This window comes from Camelus ferus, chromosome 8, assembly GCF_009834535.1.
Source record: "Camelus ferus isolate YT-003-E chromosome 8, BCGSAC_Cfer_1.0, whole genome shotgun sequence".
NCBI lineage: Eukaryota > Metazoa > Chordata > Mammalia > Artiodactyla > Camelidae > Camelus > Camelus ferus.
In genome coordinates, this window is record NC_045703.1 from 5497202 (window position 1) to 5519558 (window position 22357).

At 36.8% G+C, this 22357-nt stretch overlaps 1 long non-coding RNA gene across 1 annotated transcript; it reads left to right on the forward strand.

Annotated features, from left to right (window-relative positions):
* Nucleotides 1–726: 726 nt before the first annotated feature.
* LOC116665512 lies at nt 727–5903 on the forward strand. Its single transcript, XR_004322185.1, has 3 exons — nt 727–778; nt 1534–1536; nt 5862–5903. It is a non-coding gene; the product is annotated as an uncharacterized LOC116665512 (long non-coding RNA).
* Nucleotides 5904–22357: the final 16454 nt, after the last annotated feature.

Consider the following 22357-nt stretch of genomic DNA (forward strand, 5'->3'; position numbering starts at 1 on the left):
CTCTGTTTGAGGCACTTGAGATTGATCCATGTGCAAAACATCCCACACAGTTGTGGGGTTTATATTCTGGTGCAGGAAGTCAGACAATTAATAAGCGTAATAAGTAATTCGGATATTATGCTGGAGTGCAGCACAGGCAGTGAAGACAGTGAAACAGGGTAAATGGGGTTGGAGTGCTGGGGTAGGGTGAGGCCTGGCTGGGTCTCAATTTTAGGTAAGTTCTGCAGGGTAGGCCTCATTGCTATTACAGCACTTGAGAAAAGACTTGAAGTTCACGTAGGAGGTACGATGTGGCTATTTGGAGAAGAGCATTCAAGGCCTAGGAGCCACCTGAGCAAAAGCTGTACATTGAGTATGTGCCGGGGTGTCCAGTGAGGAGGACTGAGGTGGGGTTGGGGAAGATGAGGGGAGGGTAGTAGGAGACGGTGTCAGAGGGGTACTGTGCTTGCAAGGCCACTCTCAGGCCTTCAGCTTTTGCTCCTTAGTGACACAGTTAATTTAACTCACTCCCTTCTTAGTGCTTAGAGCTCCCATTTCTCATTTGCACTTACATCTATTTCAGCATATACCACATCATGTTAAACTGTTTGCATCTTTTTTCCTTGCTAGACTCTTAGGTTCTAAATGCTATTCTTTTTAATATATTTTTTTAATTGAAGTGTAGTTGATTTATAATGTTGTATGAGTTTCTGGTGTACAGTATAGTGATTCAGTTTTTTATACACACATATATTCTTTTTCATTACAGGTTATTATAAGCCATTGAATCTAGTTCCATGTGATGTACAGTAGGGCCTTGTTTACTCTGTTCATAGTAGTTTGTATCAGCCAGTCGCAAACTCTCAATTTATCCCTCCCTCCCCTCTTTTCCCCCAGTAACCATAAGTTTGTTTTCTATGTCTGTGAGTCTGTCTCTGTTTTGTAAATAAGTTCATTTGTATCATTTTTTGTAGATTCCACATATAAGTGATATCATATGATTTGTCTTTCTGTTACTTACTTCACTTAGTATGCCAACCTCCAGGTCCATCCACGCAAATGGCATTATTTCGTTCCTTTTATGGCTGAGTAGTATTCCACCGTATGTATGTATGCCACAATTTCTTTATCCATTCATCTATGGATGGATATTTAGGTTGCTTCCATGTCTTGACTATTGTAAATAGTGCTGCTATGGACATCGGGATGCATGTATCTTCTTTTCGAATTAGTGTTTTCTCCAGATATATGCCCAAGAGTGGGATTACTGGATCATATGGTAACTCTGTTTTTAGTTTTTTAAGGAATCTCCATACTGTTCTCCATAGTGGCTGCACCAATTTACATTTCCACCAACAGGGTATGAGGGTTCCCTTTTCTCCACACCCTCTCCAACATCTAAAGGCTATTTTAAAATCTCATTCTTCTCTGTATCTGGACCAGAAGAATGAATGCACATTATAAACCCTCCATTATTGTTTGTTGAAATGATTTATGACAACAAATCACAGGAGCAAGGATTGCATAATATTACAAAAGAAACTCAGATCACAGATAGTTCCTGGGGCAAAGGAGTTGGTATCAGAATGTATCAGACACTTCTCAGCTCTAGGCTAGTGTTTTTCTGCTAAAGTCCACTGCTAAAGTTCTTTCCTTCTGTGTGGTTTTCTCACCACCATCTAACAGCTGCTCCCCCGTCGTCAGCTGCAGTGCTGACGCCGACACTTCCCTTCTCTCCAGGGAACCCCTGGTGGTTAAGCTGCTGGTCTTATGAGCTTGGACTCTGAATCTCCACCACAGGTGAACATCAGAATCCTTGGGGAGTTTTATAAACTACTATGCCTTCACCTCATCACAGAGCAGTTGTACCAGAAGTTCTGAGGGTGGGGCTCAGGCCTGGGTGTGTTTTAAAAGCTCCCAGGTGATCGTAATGCCCAACTAGGGTAGGGAGCCATCAATCTGGAGCTGTTCCAAGACTTTCAGAGGTGGCCCATGTTCTCCATGAACATTTGAGCCACAAGAAAGGGAATACAGGCAAATCTCAGAGATATTGTGGGTTCGGTTCCAGAAGACTGCAATAAAGTGAATGTCACAATAAAGCAAATCATGTGACTTTTTTGGTTTTCCAGTGCATATAAAAGTTATGTTCACACTGTGTTGTAGTCTATTAAGTGTGCAATAGCATTATGTCTAAAAAAATGTACATACCTTAAGTAAAAAATACTTCATTGCTAAAAAATGCTAGCTGTCACCTAGCCTTCAGTGACTCATGTTCTTTTTCAACAGTAACATCAAAGAGCACTGGTCACAGATCACCATAACAAACATAATAATAATGAAAAAGTTTGAAATACTGTGAGAATCACTAAAATGTGGCACAGAGGCATGAAGTAAACAAATGATGTTGGAAAAATGGTGTCGATAGACTTGCTTGATTCAGGGTTGCCACAAACCTTCAATTTGTAAAAAAAACACAGTATCTGTGAAGTCCAGTAAAATAAGGTGTGCCTATATACAACTTTGGTCAGTTCCCCAAACCCGTCAATTCTGGGCAGAAGCATGGCTTTTGCATCACAGTGGTAGCTCTGGGGTGTCTTGTAAGGTCCACATGTTTATGTGGGTGCACATGTGGTGGTGAGAAGGGAGAGCTTTGAAAAAGGTTGCATGTTCTCTGTGCTAACGGACCTGTTTGTAAATCATCCCGCAAGAGATACCCGCAGAGGTTGAATCAGGAGCTAGTTTCTGGGTCTTCTTTCTGAAGTACATACACCTGGTCCTGTCAAGGTGAACTTCCATTTTGGGCAGCAGCGGTGCCAGCCACACATCCCCGTGGATGAATGAAACAACCTAGCACCCCAAGTTGGTACCCACCCCCGGCTGAGTATTCCTCCCCAGTGGTTTAGGACATACCAGTCTAAGGGTTGGGGAAGCATGCCTACGGCCCTCACTTCAGGCAACCTATGCTTTAACCACCCACCTTGGGCTTGGGTGTCAAATGCCAGCCCTTCAGGAGTAGCTGGTCTTCAGCTGCCTTGTGACCCTGCTCTCCCTTAACTCACTGTGAGCACTGGTGGTGGTCATGACTATCCATGGTCATGTATACATTTCCCTCCTCACAGAATGTTAAAGTGGACCTTTCAGCATGCTTGAGAAGAGATTTTGCCTTCTTAATATACTCATTGTTCAGACAATTCTCATTGCCAGAGTAGGGCTGTGTATTATCAGGCTCTATGAATGTGTGATGAATTTAATTTATTTGTGTTGTCCCTTCCCCCTTTATTTACACGGCACTAAGTACTCCTGGAGTCTTTGCTAGGTACCATGCTACATCCTGGGAGCACAAGGTGGTTATGGTCGTCTTCCTTCAACTCACATTCTAGACAAGCAAATGAACACATAAACAGAAAATCAGAATATAATACAGGAGCTCACCAGTCATAGAGGGAGACAGGAGGTGGGGGAAAGATCTTTCAGGTTATTGGTGCTGTGAATTGAAAGGCAAAGAGTGGGAAAACACATTAGGCTTTGGAGAGCAAAAGTATTCCTGAAATAGAGGGAGTAGAAAGGATGGTGGTGAAGGTGAGGCTGAAGGCAAAGGTTGGGATCAGATTATAAAGGACTTTTATGCCAAGTTAGGGAATTTGCACTTGATTCTGAAAAAGCAAGGTGGTCCACATGAAAAAAAAGAGCAAGATACATTTAACCTTTGTAGTAAAAAATATGATTAAATGCTGGCTTTGCTACTCATTCGTTAATATAGTACTGTGCTAGTGGTTACACATAGCTCAGTCTCAATTTCCTCATCTATAAAAATAAACATGATAGCACCTATCTTGCAGTGTTGGTTAGAGGACTAAATGAGAATGTTAATGAAAGCAAGAGCAACTGGGTGGTAAGTTCTGGAGCTATGCTGGCCAGTACCCAAGCCGCTAGTCATATGTGGCTACTTAATTAAAAGTAAATAAAATGAAAGGATTTATTTTTGAGATGCACTGGGCACCTTTCACATGCACAGTAGCTCTAGTGGCTGGTGGCTGTCCTGTGGGAGAGCACTGGTGTGGGACATTTCCATCATCACGGAACGTTCTGTTAGGCAGCGCTGCTCTATGGAAGTTTCCCTTGTCTTCCTGGAAGCATCGGGTTCCTAACCGATGTAGTTAATGAGTTGATAGTGTTCTGTCGTCTTATAAAAAAGTAGTTTTTCTTTAAAATAAAGCTGGGAAATGGGCTCAGATCAAGATTGGGTTTCCCTCTGAGGTGTCAATCAAGAGCTTGCGCACAGCCCTGTGCTGACCTGCAGCTGCCGCCCCTAGCCCTCTCTTGCAGCCGAGCTGCCCGCCCTGCCCGTAGGTTTGGAATTATACTTAGTTCTCCTGGAAGTGGCCAGAGTGCTGAGCAAACGGCTCTGGAGATGAGGCACAGGTTTCCCTAGGGACTTACCCCAGGGTCTGTATTGTCTATGGGATTGCCTATTGGAGTGACTTGTGCCATTTCAAGTAACAGCTTAATTCATCTGATTCCCTTTTCTAAGGTTCAGTAGCCCAGAACATCAGGGATGATGACCATTTCTGGTGACAGGTAGACACCGGCACTGAACTCTCAATTCACTTCAACTTCGACCACTTTCCCAGAAAGAGTGTATTAACTTCCAGCTTCTACTTCACTATGGTTTTGCTCTGGGAGTTAAAGTTATAAAGCACACATCCTTTTCCAACATGGAATGGTTACTTTCCGGATTAAAAAAATTTAGAAGGACTATTGAGAGAGTGGAATGTATAAAACTTAGTTGATAAATTTTTAAAAAAAGTAAAGTTTTCCTTAATCACCTTGGGGAAAAAAAGGGTTCTTGCTGACAATTGTATGTATCATGGTTTTATTTTATCACATAATTTATTTTGTACACATAATTGACTTTTACTTGGGAAGCAAGAAAGCCCATGCAGAAATGTTAAAAGGAAGTCAAGTGAGAGACCAGCTGGGAGAAATTAAATCCGTCAGTGTGTAAATATAATAAGGTGAAAGGAATCTGGCATTTATTGAGAAATATATGCAAATGTATGAGTTGCTAGAAGGGAAGTTCTCTGGGGCCTGCTGTGACTTGGGAAATTTTGGAGAATTGGCAGAGATTCAGCTGGCCATGCAAGATGGTTGGGATTAGGTGAGAAATGGGGAAGGACTTAAGACAGAGGGAAGATGTGCAAAGTTGTAGCACTGAAAATGCCCCTGTTCTCTGTAGTAGGAAATGAACAGACCATTCTGACCACACACGTATAGTGTATGGATGAGAAATAAATGAGAAGGAAGTTCTGATGTTGTTCAGCCCAGGCTGGGTAGAAGGGGAAAGACCTTGAATACTATACAGCCCTAGATAACTAAGTTTGTTTACTGCATACTTTGAGTCAGGCAACGAGCTAAAGCATTTTAAATGTACATTCTTTAATTTAATATTCACAACAGTCCAATGAGATAGGTAGTGTTATTCACATTTTACAGGTTAAGCAGTGTAGATTTAGAGAGACGAAGTAGTCTGCCTAAGGCCACCATGTTGGGAGGCAGTGCTCCGTGGGTCTCTTGCATTTCTGTACATCTTTAGGGCAGGGCCACTGGCTGCCTCTGTTCTGGACTAACCTTTCATGGATGGTTGCATAGCTAACAGCTTTGAAAGACAGAGGCAGTATCTCCTGGAACAAAGGGCAAGTTTACTTACTTCTTTCTTTTAATTGAACTGTAGCTGATTTACAATGTTGTATTAATCTCTGGTGTACAGCAAAGTGACTCAGTTTATATGTATATATATTATATATATATATATATATATATATACTTTTTCAGATTCTTTTCTATTATTGTTTATTATAAGATTTTGAATATTTTCCCCTGAGCTATACAGTAGGACCTTGTTTATCTGTTTTATATGTATTAGTTTGTATGTGCTAATCCCAAATTCCTAATTTATACCACCCCCCTCTGCTTTCCTCTTGGGTAACCATAAGTTTGTTTTCTATGTCCCTGGGTCTGTTTCTCTTTTGTAAATAAGTTCATTTGTATCATTTTTTAAAAATTCCACATGTAAGTGATATGATGTTTGTTTTTATCTCACTTACTTCACTTAGTATGATAATCTCTAGATCTATCTATGTTAACTGCAAATGGCATTATTTCATTCTTTTTTATGGCTGGGTACACACACACACACACACACACACACACACACACACACACACACACTACATCTTCTTTATCCATTCATTTGTGGATGGACGTTTAAGTTGCTTTCATGTCTTGGCTAGTGTAAATAGCGCTGCTGTGAACATTGGGGTGCATGTGTCTTTTTGATTTGGGTTTGCTCCAGATTAAGCCCAGGGGTAGGATTGCTGGATCATATGGTAAGTCTAATTTTAGTTTTTTGAGAAATCTCCATACTGTCCTCCACAGTGGCTGTACCAATTTACATTCCCACCAACAGCGTAGGAGGCTTCCTTTTTCTCCACACCTTCTCTAGCATTTATTATTTGTAGGCTTTTTGACGATGATTATTCTGATAATGGTTGGTGTGAGGAGATACCTCATTGTGATTTTGATTTGCCTGTCTTTTAATAATTAGTGATGAGCTTTTTTCATGTGCCTATTGGCCTTCTATATATCTTCTTTGGAGAAATGTCTATTTAGGTCTTCTGCCCATTTTTTGATTTTTTTATTATTTAGTTTTATGAGCTGTTTGTATATTTTGGAAATTAATCCCTTGTTGGTCACATCATTTACAAATATTTCTCCCAGTCTGTAGATTCTTTTCATTTTGCTTATGGTTTCCTTTGCTGTGCAGAAGTTTATACATTTGATTCGGTCCCATTTGTTTATTTTTGCTTTTATTTCTCTTGCCTTGGTAGACTGATCTAAGAATACATTGCTGCAATTTATGTGAGAAAATGTTTTGCTTATATTCTCTTCTAGGAGTTTTATGGTGTCATTTTTATATTTAAGTCTTTAAGCCATTTTGAGTTTATTTTTGTGTTTGGTGTGAGGGAGTGTTCTAACTTCATTGATTGACATTGGCTGTCCAGCTTTCCCAACACCATTTTTTATTCTTGGAAGAACAGGGGCAGCTTAATTTCTGCTTTCAGAGTTGTACTTCTCTGAAATTAAGAGCTGGACATTTAAAAATTCTCTGTGTAGGTTCCAGCAGAGGAAGCATGGATAAAACATATCAACTAGATCTCCCTTCTCCTCACTGCCTCTCAAATTTGGGTGTGTAAAACTGTTGAGAGGAACTGAGAGGTTGATGCTTACTGTTGGCATCTCTGTGTGTGAGAGGTAATGGGGGAAGAGAAGCAAGTGGCTGGAGCAGTGGACTAGTTGTTTTTGAGGCCATTTCAGACATTCTCAAGCTGGCTGCAGGCTTTGTCTTTCTCCCAAGGAAAAGCTTGGTGCTGTTCTGCTAGGATGGTTGCAGCTCATTGTGCCCTAGAATCCCTGCTGACCGATGCCTGTTCCAGCTCCAGCCAGTCTGCAAAGCCACCCAGCACATGCAGTGTGCACAGGGGATGCTCCATCACAAGGCCACGCCCTTAAGAGTGGGAGAGGAAGCTGTTTCAGCTAATTCATAGAAACAAACACAGAAAGCCAAATGAAATAAAGAGACAGAGGAATGTATTCCAAAAGAAAGAACAAGATAAAATCCTAGGAAAACTCTAATGAAATGGAGATAAGTCATTTACCTCATAAAGAATTCAAAGTAATGGTTATAAAAATCCTGACTGAACTCAGGAGAAGAATGGAGGAACATAGTGAGAACTTCAGCAGAGTTAGAAAGTATAAGAAAGAACAAACCACAGCTTTAAGAATACAATAAATGAAATGAAAAATACACTAGAGGGAATCAACAGATGATACAGAAAACTGGATCAGTGATCTAGAAGAGTACTGGAAATCACCCAATCAGAACAGCAAAAGAGAAAAAGAAATAATTGGGATAGTTTAATGGACCTCTGGGAAAACAAACATTCTCATTATATGGGTCCCATAAAGAGAAGAGAAAGAAAAAGGGGCAGAAAACACATTTGAAGAAAGAATGGCTGAAAATATCCCTCATTTGTGGAAGGAAACAGATATCTAGATCCAGGAAGCAGAGAGTATCAAACAAGATGAACCCAAAGGGATCCAAACTAAAACATATCAAAATTAAAAGCTAAAGATAAAGAGAGAATTTTAAAAGCAGCAAGAGAAAAATGAAGAGTCACCTATCTGGGAACCCTCCTAAGGCTGACAGCTGATTTTTCAGCAGAAAGTTTGCACGTCGGAAGGGAGTGGCATGATATATTTGAAGTGTTGGAGGAAAACTTATGACCAAGAATACCTACCCAGGAAGTTTATCATTTAGAATTGACAGAGATAAAGAGTTTTCCAGAGCAATAACTAAAAAACTAAAAAACTTCATCACTACCAAACTGGCCTTACAAGAAATGTTAAAGGTTATTTATTTATTTATTTATTTATTTATTTATTTATTTATTTATTTATTTATTTATTTATTTATTACGTGGAAAAGAAAAAACCGTAACTAGAAATAAGAAAATATCTGAAAGAAAAAATCTCACTCGTAAGGGCAAATATATAGTAAAGGCAATGGATCAGCCACTAAAAAATCTAGTATGAAAGCACAAAGGCAAAAGCCATGAAATCAACTATAACTAGAGTAAGAAGTTAAGGGATACATAAAATAAAGATGTAAAATATGATATCAAAAACAAAAAGGGCATGGAGTAAAAAATACAAATCTTTTAGAATGTGTTCATACTTAGGCAGCCATCAGGTTAAAATAAACTGCTGTATTTTTCTGGTTGATATATATGAACTTCATGGTAGCCACAAATCAAAAACCTACAATAGATACACAAAAAATAAAGGGAAAGGGACCCAAACACAAAACTAAAGAAAATTGTCAAACCACAAGGGAAGAGACCAAGAGAAGGAGAAAGGAACAGAGAACTACAAAAACCACCAGAAGACAATTAACAAAATGGCCATTAGTACATGGCTTTCAGTGATCACTTTACATGTAAATGGACTAAAAGTTCAAATGAAAAGACATAGGGTGGCTAAATGGATTAAAAAAAAATCACAAACAAGACACATTTATACACTGCCTATAGGAGACTCATCTCAGATCTAGAGAAACGTACAAAGTAAAAGTGGTGGCTTGGAAAAAGATATTCTATGCAAATAGAAATTTTAAAAAGTTGAGGTAATGATACTTGTATGAGACAAAACAGACTTTAAAACAAAGACTGTAACCAAAGACAAAAACAGACATTACATACTGATAAAGGGATCAATCCAAGAAGAGGGTGTAATAGTAGAAGGAAGGAAATAATAAAGATCAGAGTGGACATAAATTGAGGAGAGGCAAAAAAAATAATAGAAAATATCAGTGAAACCAACAACTGATTCTTTGAAAAGATAAAAACAAAATTGATAAAACTTTAGAAAGACTCAGCAAGGAAAAATGAGAGCTGGCCCAAATAAATAAAATCAGAAATGAAAGAAAAGTTACAACCACTACCACAGAAATGCAAAGAATCATAAGCAATTATTATGAACATTTATACACCAACAAACTGGCCAACCTAGAAGAAATGGATAGATGCCTAGAAACATACGATCTTCCAGGATTGAATCAATAAGAAATATAAAATCTGAATAGACTGATTATTAGTAATGAAATTGAGCCAGTAATCAAAAACTGCTCACAAACAAAAGTCCTGGACCAGACATCATCACAGGTGAATTCTACCAAACATTTAAAGAAGAATTAGTACCTATTCTTCTCAAACTATTCAAAAAAATTGAATGGGAAGAAATACTTTTGAACTCATTCTATGAGTTCAGCATCACCCTGATACCAAAACCAGACAAAGATAGCATGAAAAAGAAAATCACAGGCCAATATCACTGATGAACATAGATGGAAAAATCCTTGACAAAATATTAGTGAACCAAATTCAACAATCCATTAAAAGGATCATACACCATGATCAAGTGGGATTTACCCCAAAGATGCCAGGACAGTTCAGTATCCACAAATCAGTCAACATGACATGAAGGATACAAACCATATGATTATCTCAATAGATGGAGAAAAAGCATTTGATAAGTTCATTATCCATTTATGACAAAAACTCTCAATAAGGTGGATATAGAGGGAACATACCTCAACATCATAAAGGCCATATATGACAAACCATGGCTAACATATTTAATAATGAAAAACTGGAAACTTCTTCTCCAAGGTCAAAAACAAGACAAAAATGCACACTCTTGCTGTTTTTATTCAGCACAGAATTTGAAGTCCTAGCCACAGAAATGAGGCAGGAAAAAGAAATAAAAAGAATCCAACTAGGAGAGAAAGAAATAAAACTGTCACTATTTGCAGATGGTTGATACTATATATAGAAAACCCTAAAGACTCCACACACACACACAAAAACTGTTAAAACTAATGAATGAAGTCAGTAAATTTGCAGGATAAAGAATTAATATACAGAAATCAATGACATTTCTGTACACTAATAACAAACCATCTGAAAGAGAAATTAAGAAAACAATTCTATTTATATTTGCATCAAAAATAATAAAATATCTAGAAATAAGTTTAATCGTGAGGTGAAGGACCTATACTCTGAAAACAATGAGACATTGATGAAATAAATTAAAGACAACACAAATAAATGGAAATATATACCATGCTCAAGGATTGGAAGACTTAATGTCAAAATATCATCAATATTCCCTAAAGCAATCTACAGAGTCAAAGCAATTCCTATCAAAATACCCATGACATTTTTCATAGCACCAGAACAAATAATCCTAAAGTCTTTATGGAACCACAAAAAGCCCTGAATAGCCAAAACCATCTTGAGAGAGAGAAACAAAGCTGGAGGTAAGTTCTCTGACTGTACTATAAAGCTACAGTAATCAAATCAGTATGGTACTGGCACAAAACAAACACACAGATTAGTGGAACAGGTTAGAGAGCCCAGAAATAAACTCATATCTATGTGGTTAATTAATCTACAATAAATGAGGCAAGAATATACAATAGGAACAAGTTTCTTTAATAAATGGTGTTGGGAAAAATGGACAGCCACAAGCAGAAGAATGAACGAAACTACAAAAATGAACTCAAAATGAATTAGAGACTTAAAGACCTGACACCTTAAAACTCCTAGAAGAAAACGTAGACAGCAAGCTGTTTAACATTGGTCTTACTAATATTTTTTTTGGATCTGTCTACTCAATCAAGGGAAACAAAAGCAAAAATAAACAAATAATTCTATAGACGTACCTTGGAGAGATTGTGGGTTTAGTTCCAGATCACTTCAATAAAGTGAATATTGTGAAAAGGCAAATCACATGAATTTTTTTAGTTTCCCAGTATGTTTACACTGTACTGTAATCTATTAAAGTGTGAAGTAACATTATATCTAAAAAACAATGTAGATACCTTAATTAAAATGCAAAACAAAAAAAAAAATTGAAATAGCAACTTAAAAGGTCACTGATCACAGATTACCATAACAAATACAATAATAATGAAAAGTTTGAAATATTGCAAGAATTACCAAGATGTGACATAGAGGCATAAAGTGAGCAAATGCTGTTAGAAAAATAGTGCCAGTAGACTCCTTTGACTCAGGGTTGACACAGATCTTCAATTTGTAAATATCTTTGAAGTGTGATACAGTGAAACACAATAAAATGAGATATGCCTGTACCTTAAACTAAAAAGCTTTTACATGGTGAAGGAAATCATCAATCAAATGAAAAGGTAACCTACTGAATGGGAGAAGATACTTGCAATGACAAGTGTAAGAAGGGGTTCATATTCAAAATATATAAGGAACTCATACAACTCAAATTTGAAAAAATGGAAACAATACAATTAAGAAATGAGCAGAGGACCTGAATAGACATTTTTCAAAGAAGACATACAGATGGCCAACAGACACATGAGAAGATGCTCAACATCAATAATCATCAAAGAGATGCAAATCAAAACCACAATGAGATATCACCTCACATATGTCAGAATGGCTATTATCAAAAAGATAAAAAAAATAACAAGTATTGATGAGGACGTGAAGAAAAGAGAACTCTTTTGCACTGTTGGTGGGATTGTAAATTGGTACAACCACTATGGAAAATAGTATGGAGTTTCCTCAAACAATTAAAAATAGAACTGCCATATGATCCAGTAATTGCACTTCTGGGTATTTATTTGAGGAAAATGTAAACACTGAAAAGTGTTTATGAAAAGATGATATGAAAAGATATATGCACCCCCATGTTCATTGCAGCATTATTTAAAATAGCCAAGATATGGAAGCAACCTAAGTGTCCGTGGATAGATGAATGGATAAAGGAGATGTGATACACACACACACACACACACACACACACACACACACACACACACACACACACCCACGATGGAACATTATTCAGTCATGAAAAAATGACCTCTTGCCATTTGTGACAACATGGATGGACTTGGTGTTTAGTATGCTAAGTGAAATAATTGAGACAGAGAGAAACAAATACCTTATGATTTCACTCATGTGGAATCTAAAAATCAAACAAACAAAACAAAACAGAAAGAGACTCCTAGATATATACAGAGAACAAACTGGTGGTTGCTGGAGGGAGGTGGGTGGATGCGTGAAGTAGGTGAAGAGGATTAGGAGGTATGAACTTCCAGTATAAAATAAAAAATATTACATGGGGATGTAATGTACAGCATAGGCAATATAGTCAATAATAGTGTAACAAAGGGTAACTAGACTTATCCTGGTGATCATTTTGTAGTGTCTAAAAAATATTGTCACTGTGTTGTCCACCTGAAACTAATGTAATTTTGTAAATGAATTATACCTCAATAAAAAAGAAAGACAAGGAAGGAAAAAAAGCTTAGCTCCAAAGTGCTGCTGTTTTGAAAAACACCATTGAAATTATGATGGGTGAGTGCTTTGCCCTCTTACTCTTCTCTTAGATGGACATTTTAATAATAAAAGCACAAAATGTCATCCACTGTTCCTGCAGTGTTGCTTATGGTGGCAACAATTTAAATACTTTTTTTTTCCCTTTGTTACCTATGTGATAATTTGAGGGGAGGGGTTCCTTAAGAAGCAATGAAAGACAAGTTAAAGGAACAGCAAATCAACTCCATCTACTTAGTATATTATATCCTGGGCCCCTCTGTCTTAACCTGGAGTCAGTTCAGAGAATCATATCAGTTTGTATTTTTAAAATAAGAAGAAATCATCAGGAAGAAGCCAAGTCGAGGGAACCAATGGGGCACAGTTGGAAAGCTCAGCATATTGTATTCCTTATAGGAGAAGAAAATTGCCTAGTTTTCTGTTTCTAAATCAGTGGCCAGTGTTTGGTGAACTTTGTCTCCTGCCACACATTCCCTTGCTGGGTGGCAAATTAGACAGTAACAAGATTATGTTGCTGTCCCTCCCAGGAAGTTCACGGGGGAAACACTTCACACCTCTCTGCCTAGAGCCCAGGTCAGTTGGGAATAGAATAGTGCCATTTAGTGGTAAAAAAAGATTTTCATCTGTAAAAAAGGAGTCATGATCTTTATTAGATGATTTTAGCAGTTGTAGGGTAGTCAGCCGTAAATGTAGTGTGTAGTCATGAACCAGATTTTTTTTCTTTCTTTCTCTCTTTTTCCTTTTTTTGGGGTATGTATCATTTTTAACATCTCCTGTATCCATGGATAACAGGTTTTCAGGTGAAGTGCTAAGTATGTCACTGAAAGCCCAGTGGAGTTAAGTGTGCAAAGTCAGTATGAGCATATGCTGTAATGGATTTGACCTCAAAGAGCATTGCAAAGAGAAATTGCAGATAACCATCTGAACTGACTTCTGAAGCTTGTAGTTCTGACTCCCACGATACAGAAAGAAAAGGGAGACCAAACAGATTGGAATGAACAACTCTGAGACAGAATGTATAAGAGTCTGATTTTTAAAAGTAAATAAAGCTTAATAAAAAATTTTATTCTCTAGCTCTTTTTAAAGTATTTTCGTTGGTTCCCCAAAAGTGTCTTTGAAGCACAATAAAAATTTGCAGAACATATTATACTTTTCCTGATCATGTTGATGCCCCATTCCAATAAATATTTGATCAATATGTAAACATATGTATAAAATATGCAACCACTGGAACCTTAGACTCTAAGCACCATAGCAGTGACCTAGTCTTACCTACCACCCAGGCAAAAATAGCATTAATAACGGGGACTTAGGCTAAGACTTGAATGCTTCCAATGATGGGCATTTCAGTACTTTATGTTTTTTTGTGTGTGTGTATGTGTGTGCTGTAAAGACAAGGTGTTTAGAGATGTAAAATTGCAGATATTATGAAATATTAAAGCGAGCATTTTTGCCATTTTTACCATTTTGTCATTTTAACATACCATTGATAGCACATACACTTCTTCTACTACTGAGATCAGCTTGTATGTTTGCAGTCTTTGTTTTACATCATCTAATCGGTAACTAGTAATTGTTATACAGATAACTGGGCTGAAGGCTAAAGCATGTGGCCATATACAGCTTACTGGGAGTACAGACTGTGATGTTGACATTCTGTTTCTCAGACCCATAAATGACATGCTCGATCAGCGAGGCCGTGGGAATCTTGTGTAGACCCTCAAATACAGAAACACAAACATACACATAAAGCCCTCTATATTTGGACTGTTATTTAAATGGTGCTAGAAAGTAGACTATAGAAATTCTATGGATTGTGTAAATTCAGATTTTGCTACTGTACAAGCATAAACACACACTATATAATAAGGAACAATGGAAATATCAGAACAAAAAGTCCAGATACCACAGGAAACAGAGTCATGCAAAAAAGGCAGAGACATATTAATCACATATGTTGATTGAACTGAGGTTACAGTGACCTTTGACTTTTTTCTTTCATTTAGAATTTTTTTTTCCAGTAATAGAATAACTGGGTTTCCATGTGAAACATTTTTGAGAACATTTGCCACCTAGAGAAATGTTGCAGCAGTACATTGTTCTAAGTGTCAGATGATGTGCTAGTGATTACAGCTGCTAGGCTGAACGGTTATTTCTAAACAATGCTTGCAAAATACTCTGCTGTGTAATTTGTTGGTGTAGTTACAAACCTACTGATAGCACCCTTTGGAAAAAATGTTTCTTTTATATTAATTCCCATGGTGAAGATGAAACAAGATGACTTCCAAGTTGTCTTTCTTGTATTGTGTTTCTCTTTTCTGTTTCTTGGGTTTTTCCCTCCTGGTGTTTAGAGTCTGAGACCAGGGCAAATAAAAGATCATGTCAGGAGTATGGTACATGAGCCCCAGTTACATGTATGCAGAATATTGAGCTGTAAGCCATCCAGTTTGCATGTTCATTCATAAATAATGTATAGAGCCCACACACTGAGTATGCTGTTCTATAGACCTAACTTGCTCTTGCTAAAATAACGAGATAAAATAAATAGTAACCTGGAATAAAGGGAATGTTTAAGATAACTGCCATCAGAAGTATTCAATGCTATAAAACAACCAACATGAAGGCAAACGTATTTACAACTCACATTGTTTGGAAAGTTTTCTGTGTTTCTCCCTCTAGTCTTGGAGACTGAGAGCAAAGAACAGACAGATGGAGAGAAATGTCTCAGAGTGATGGTTTGTGCTTGTGTTTGTTCTTTTTCTTTGCATATCTTGAGAATGAAGAGACTCAGCTCCAATCATTATCCTGTTTGCTGGTTTTTAAAAGTGCTTTCCCTTGTTTTATGGAATGGACCAAGCTGAGCGCAGCAGCCTGCATGAGGCTGTGCTGTGGGGTGTGAAGTTGAAGCCATCGAACACTGTGAATTTCCCCAGTGTGTCTCAGTGGCAGAGCCCCTCATGCTAAATGCGTGTGTGCTGTTCCACTTAGAAAATGCAGTGTTCAATAGCTCTTGGAGTTTCTCGTTTTATACCTATGGAGAACAGCCTCAGTGGCTGCCTGTAGAGCTTCATTGTGAAGTACATACAGATGGTCTAGTTCAAGGTTCTTTAAAAGGCACACAGAGAAAGAAGTAATGCTACTGCTTATTTTTCCTATTTTATGTGCATTTCTTCCTTTTTAAAATGTGTATTCTTCATAATTAGTCAAATGTGATATTACTCTAATTTTAATGTATGTGGCATACATGAAAATTATTAATTCTTCTGAAGAAACAGACATGTAGGCTACGCTATGCCAGTCACTCAAGCAGTGTACATACAGTAACTTGTTACACTTTTTGTAGTTTCTTCTGCGTAAACGCTGAATTCGGTTCATATCTAAGCCTATAATGAAAATATTAGGCAGTCAGAAGTGGCCAGTTGCATTGTAGCTTCTTCTAAATGGTGCTAATTTTCTGTGGACTGGCTGAATTTACCCTCTTGAAGACATTGTTAGTGAGTGAGTGCCTCAGTCTATGAAATCTAAAATAGAGGAATTAACAGAAAAGGATCCATATTTAAATAATATCATAATATTTCTAAATCCTTCAAAGCATTAGGAGAAGTCTTTAGTTTACATTTCGTAGCACATCTATTAAATGAATATCTATTGTATGGAAAATGTCCCTGCTACTTCTAAAGCAGTTTCTGCAAATAATTTGTTTTCCCATAATTGCACCTGTGTCCATCCTTATAGTTGTCAGGACACTGCTTTCAGTGGATTTTTAGCTGGTAGGGTAAAATGAATTTCATTTGTCATTGGGTAGAAAAATATCCTCAGCTGGAAGCAGAGAAATTGTATATAGATGACTTTAGTTTCCTTGCAAGAAAAGTGTGAATAGATATATATTAAAGGATATGCAAGTGGATTTTGGAGACCTGCTTGTGAATGTAAACTATGAATACTACTTGAATCACTTCCACTTGCTGGAAAATAAAACCATGACAACTAAGACAGAATAGATGAGGAGAAATGAATGTACAAATGATGTAAAAGTGGGTACAGCCATAAAGGGAGAACTCCAATTGTGGTAATGCGAGTAACTTTGCCAAGTCTGTTCCCTTTAGGAGAATAAGCTTTTATTTCATAGGTAATTATTAAAAATGGAAAAATAGAACAAGAAAGGGAAAAAAGACAGTTTAGGCTTTGACCATATATGTCAACACAAAACAGACACATTTCTTCACCTAGATTGTGATAAATAAATTACTATTTAGAGGGAAAGTTTTTGAGTACACTAAACTGGTATTTTTACATTGTTCAGACAATGAATTCTATTTAAATGGGACATATAGATAAGTTGTTATGCAAAACTTGGCAATATTTTGAAAATATATCACAAATATAAGATAGTAGGCTTTTTCCTTCTTTTGGAGAAGGATGTTCCAAAATAAAAAAAATTGATGAGAATGAGATTCTTACATGGAGAAGAAATTTAACTTAAAACTCTCCTCAAGTGAAGTTGAGATTTGAGTATATTCATATAGAAATTTCCTTGAAGCCAGTTGCAGGGTTTTTATCCACCATTTCAGTTAACAGTTATGAAATGAATGATAACATGCTAATAGATTACTTGTAAGGCTTTGATTTGTTAAGAAAGAAATAGCACTTCAAACGATGTTGACTTTGGAAAAATGTTCCTATGAAGACTGAATGATATTTACTTAATAAAAGCAGAAGATAATAGATTCAAGGGAAAAAAAAAACGTAATAAAAACACAGGATGCCTGGTTAGGAATGAGCATATAGAAAAAGAATTGGTGTCATAGTTGACAAAAAAATATCTTGAGATGTATAAATGTATTTGACTCCTTTTGGTTTGAACTGATTATTAAGTAAAATAATTAAATAGATTTGTGAATATAAGTACACATTTTAGTCATTATTATGGAGCTGTTGTCAGAAAAATATTGCCAGCATATTCCTCGGTTATGTTAAGAATAGATGTGAAAAGGATGGGCCAGAAAAAAATCTTTTTCAATGTTAGTGGGACAGTTTCTGAGATATTATGCTACATCTTGTTTCTTGTGCTTTTAATGTTATGCAGACAAAGAAGATTAAGTTTTTAAAAGAATTTCATTGTTTAAGGTTGGCAAAGGGTCAAGTGAACTGGAATTGTTAAGCGATGTAGAGTTTTTATGAGGTAAATGCATGGTAATTGTTTCTGATGTTCATACACTGAACTACTCATTAGTCAATAGCAAATTTATGGAAGCCTAATGCACTGGTACTTTGCCAGGTGTTATATGGGATCCAGAAAAATCTTAGCAGTCCCTGCCGTATCAGGAATTTGCAGTATAGTCATGGAAGACCAATACAGCAGGCTTAAATAGCCAAATACAGCCATATGTTATTGACGATAATAACAGCTGAATTTAGGAGAGGGGATATCAGTGTGATTTGCTGGAGGGGGCTTACTGGGACAATGAGGATTTGCCTGAGTTTGCAAAATAAGCAAGATTTGGAAAGAGCAGAGATTCAGGGGAACGTTTTGGCGAGAGATGCTAGGTGGGGAGAGAATGAGTAAGGAGGGATGGCAGGAGTGCAAAATGTTTGTGCTGGTTTCAGCCTGATAGAGACACAGTTCTTAACTCTGAAAACTTCATGCTTGTTTCTTTGGCGATCAACATATTGTGCTGTAAACAAATATAAATATTTAATGATGTTGAAGTTTAAAGGAAGCAAATCCTGGCCTCAGTATTTCTGAGCTGGAAATAACCTTAAATACCATGAGTCAGCTTTTCATTTTACCTGTTAGTCTTAGAGAGATTAAGTTAGTTGGCAATGCTGTCAGTCACCTACCTTGTTAGTCCTAGGATGAGGACTAAAAGCCAAATATCCTGATCTAGGCTGGTGTTCTTTCTGCTAAATCCTGCTGGGCTTTCTGGTATAAAAATGAAAAGACAGCTTTGACCTTGTTTTTTTTTTTAGGGCTTCTTTGATAATTTTTGAACCAAATTAGGTTTCATGGTTTCAAACCTTGGAAAAAGATTCTGATGAAATATGCAAGCAATTGCTCATCACGGGTGTTCATGCATTTGATCCATTGAGATTCCTCAGGGGTGAAGAGTTCCTGTGTTGTTAGTAATGATCTAAATCAAACAGTCTGAAGGCTGCCATCAGAACAAAGAAGAATGAGTTTCAGATTTTCTTCATTGATGCACGCTGACCTTTTAACCTGACCGACTGACAAAGTCACCGAAGGTACATTCTTTCCTGCGTGGCTCCTGGTCCTGGCTGCATTCCATAGCTGTGTCAAGGATGCTCTACATTCTGCTGCAGCTGCCATTTTTCACCAGCTGGCAAGATGCTTGTCTGTCCATTAATATTTTAAAAAATGATCAATAGCCTCCCCCACCTCCCACTGAAAAAGGAGGAGGTCCAAATCATTCATAAATGCATAGGATGAAATTCCAGTGACCTCTTCAGGTCCGGTGCCCCATGAACACCTACCCCCAGCTGAAGTGGAGGCTGAGTTGTTCCCATGACTGTGAAAACCTTGAAAGCATAAAAGAAAATGCAAAGTTAAATGTCAGTTATCAATGTGTGCACTTATAATTTTAATGTTATTTTTTACAATTCAAATCAAGGCTAAGAGATATAATGGACTACCTTTTCTGGTTGTCGAGTGGGTTCAGTTTCTATTTATGTTAATAACGTCAAACATCATTCTAGGACTCATTCCCTCTTGAGCCTGTCCATCTGTTATATCACCAGGATGACCTTCCTTGTTTCTTCTTCTTTGGTAGAATTTTTTTTTCCCTTGGTTAAAAAAAGAAGGAATAAAACAGCCTTCTGCCTTCTTTCACTTAAAGTGACTAACGAATGACTATAATTTTATGTACATCAGGAGGGAATGGTTCTGCCCATAACACACACCAGACCTTACTTGATCTGTAGGCCACCCAGGGCACTTAGTATATTGCATTAAAAGGGATGAAAATGAAAGGTCACCATTGTGAAAAGATGATCAAAGAGTGAATGGATGCAGGAATAATTTTAAAAATATTTTAAAACTAAGAGATCAGTATAGTCATATTTTCAAATGTCCACCAGACATTTTCTTTTTAATGAGGATAAGTACCTTGAAATATTTTAATACTGACCAACGTAAGAATGGCTATTTTTAAATTTAATTTGCTTCAATTGACTAAATCACTTGGCTGCGGTGTAGTCTCTGTAGGTGCAAAAATAGCTTTTTTTTTTTTCAGTGAAAAGCAAAGCCCATTAAATAGATGAGATGGGGTCATGTATAAATTACTGATTAAATGACTATTTTAAGTTTTGAATTGATCGATTTAGTATTATTTTTATTCATTTCTTGGGGGTTTCTTTAGAAAGAGTCAGAATGCTCTAGAGTGGAAGGAGTATCAGGCTAAATGTTTGCGTTCTTCTACTGACAGGTTAGTTAAATTTTGGGGAGATCCTGGCTAAATTTCCAGTACTTCAAATTTCTTCTCTGTAGAGTAAGAACAGAAAAGAGTTGCTATAAAGATAAAATAGTATTCACAAAGAGTTTTTAAAATTTAAAATGTTGTATACATTTAACTCATTGGTATTACATATATATAAATTCAACTCAGTTTCAGAACATTTTTCTAATCATTTTTTTTTCCTTCACAGTTTCAGTATCACCTTATAATAATTCTTATTTGTAGTGCCCGTATTTTCTTCTTCCTACTTCCTTTCATCCCCTTTGCCTTCTGTCTTTTGCATTGTTTTTACCTTTTGAAGCTATGAGATTCATTCTCTGTGGATGTTCTACTGCTTGTATGATCTTTGCCCTCTTAACCAGCCGAGTATAATCACCAGCATCCTAAAGGATGATTTTAAATCTCTTTTGAGTTTTGTTGGTGTGTTTTGACTTAAAATTTTGTCGTTAAGGTATTGTTACATACTATGCATTTGGACTTCTTTTGTGACTATCCATCAAACTCCAGTAAAGTGTATTTGTGCAGTTGGAGAAGGGGAGTATTTTTTTTGTGATAATAATGGAATATCTCAAAATTATATTAGATGTTATGGGTTTAACAAAAATGCATTTTAGAGTTCAAAGAAAGGAACTGAATTTTGGAAGAGTTGTGAAATGATGACACTCTGGAAGGTCTAGACATCAGAGGCCAATCTAGCAGTTCTGGTTCTTTTGTAGCCCACGAACAATAGTCACAGTGACTCTGCTTATGGGACAGACTCAGTGCTTACTGTCTGTCTCCCTCATTTAGGCTGGGTCTTTGATCTGTTCTGCAGTAGAATTAAAGATGAACGTGTTGTCTGACCCATGTAGGAGAGGCAGGAAGGAGCAACAAGGGAAATTAAAATATAGATTTATTTTCATGTCAGCTCTTTGCTAACCTTGTGGCTGTCCTACTACACTTAGTCTTTTTCTTTGTGAAGAGCTGTTGTAGAAACATTCTTTCATGTGTTCTTCTATTTGTTTATTAATGTAAATATTTATTGTGGACTTACTATAAATAAATCACTATTCAAGGTGCTAGGAACACAGTAGTGAAAAGGGAGGCATGGTTACGCTGGGACAGGACTATCCTTATTCTTGCTGCTTTGGGTGTAGGTCATGGGGGCTGGGGAGATGATTAGGATGTTAGATACAGGGGGGCAATTTTTTTCAAAACTGTGACAAATCCTAGGGAAATATCCATTTGGTGTATATGATCCATTCTCGCAATTTTGGGAATTAGTAAATAAAATTTAAATTTTTTTTTGTTTGATTACATTATCAATCACAGATTCCTGGAGTTCCAAAGATACTAAAGTTTGAAATTTTAATATACTGTATGGAATCACATAGACGATTATTTCTGTTCTATTTATTTTAGAAGAAATTGCTTTTCATTGCCATGGAAAGTCTGCAAACAATGATAAGTTTTCTGCCAGTGGATAAAAATAAATTGTTTTCTTGAATTTTCATTCATTCAGAATCCACTGTAGCGTTGTATTTCAATGATTTTTTTTTGTTTTCCTCTGAGAATTTAATGATTTATTTTTAATTTTTCAGCTTTATTGAGATATTATTGGCTTATAAAACTGTGTAAGTTTAAGGCATACAGTGTGTTAATTTGATACACATAATTGCAATATGATTACCACCACAGAGTTAGCTGTCACCTCCATCGTGTCACATAATTACCATTTCTTTTCTGTGGTGAGAACATTTAACATCTACTCTCTTAGCAACTTACAAGTATATAATACAATATGATTAACTATAATCACAAAATTGTGCATCAGATCCCCAGAACTTATTCATCTTCTCACTGGAAGTTCGTACGTTTTGGCAAACACCTCTCCATTTCTTTGACCAACACCTCTCCATTTCCTCCACCCGCAGC